Source organism: Apodemus sylvaticus, chromosome 2 (assembly GCF_947179515.1).
Source record: "Apodemus sylvaticus chromosome 2, mApoSyl1.1, whole genome shotgun sequence".
Classification (NCBI taxonomy): Eukaryota; Metazoa; Chordata; class Mammalia; order Rodentia; family Muridae; genus Apodemus; species Apodemus sylvaticus.
The window spans coordinates 173,984,771-173,986,210 of record NC_067473.1 but is presented as its reverse complement, the minus strand read 5'-3'; positions in this window follow the sequence as shown (position 1 = coordinate 173,986,210).

The window sequence follows — 1,440 nt, the reverse complement described above, 5'->3', positions numbered from 1 at the left end:
TCTTTTATCCTCGAGTCTGGAGCCAGAATCACATGGCTGAAGCTGCCAAGTTTTGAGGCTTGCTGGGGTTGGAATATGGCCCCTTCATACAGTTACACCTCCACCAGCTTTTCTGTTTTCCACGGTTTTCTTTACTGCCTAAGCTTGGCCATCCTGGAACTTGCTCTGTAGATCAGGCCTTGAGCTCAGCTTCTGTCTCCTGAGTGCTAGGATTAAAGGCTCCCTCTGCTGGCATAAAGATGTATATCACTAAGCCTTGATCTAAGGTTTTCTTTAATTCCCTTTCACAAGATGGACGTTTGTTTAGCTGGGTAGATCTTGCCCCAACGTTACCACTCCCTTAATTCCATTTAATAAACTTGAACAAAGGATTTAGATCCATTCTGCTTTCTCGTTCCCCTTTAATCTTTGAGCCATACATTTTTGCATTTTTCCTTTCTTGTTCTATTTCATCAAAACACTCTTCATAAGAATGAACCACAGGACAGAGCCTATGCTAGGCTGTTTTGAGATTTCCTTAGCCAATTCAATTAGCCTAAATCTCTTCACCTTAGCTTCAGGTAGACTAGGGCAAAAAGCAGCCACATTCTTCACCAAAATATCACAAGAATGATCTTGGAGCAATTTATAAAATATTTCTCCTCTGATATCTCTTTAGTCAGACCCCCACAGTTCAAATCACTCTCAACAAAACTGTCTTCCTTGGTTCTAGCAGTATGATCCAGTAAGCCCCACTTAAAGCATTCCATTGCTTTCCTAATCCAAATTATCAAACTCTACAATCCTCCAAACAAAAGCACTTTTTCTTTTTCTTAAGTTAAGAACTCCCCCCCCCCCCCCCGCCCCCTTTTAAATTCCATGTATATGAGTACACCTACACTGTCCTCAGACACAGCAGAAGAAGGCATCTGATCCCATTACAGATGGTTGTGAGCCACTATGTAGTTGCTGGGAATTGAACTCAGGACTTCTTGAAGAGCAGCCAGTGCTCTTAACCACTGAGCCATCGCTCCAGCCCCTCCTCCAAACAAAAGCAAGGCAACGTATTTTAGCAATGCCCCAGTCCCTGGTACCAACTCTGTCTTAGGGGTTCCTATTGTTTTGAAGAGACACTATGACCAAGGCAGCTCTTATAAAGGAAAACATTTAATTGGTGCTGGCTTACAGGTTCAGAGGTTGAGGCCATTATCATTGTGGCAGAAAGCATGGCAGCATGTGAGCTGATATGGTGCTTGAGGAGGAGCTGAGAGTTCTACATCTTGATCCACAGGCAACAGTAGGGCCTTATGTTCCTTACTGGGCAAAGCTTGACTTAGGAGACCTTGAACCTCCCCCACACAGAGACACACTTCCTCTAACAGTGTTACTCCTACCCCAACAAGGCCACACCTCCTAATAGTGCCACTCTCCATGTGTAGCTGCCCGCAGCCACATGTAAAC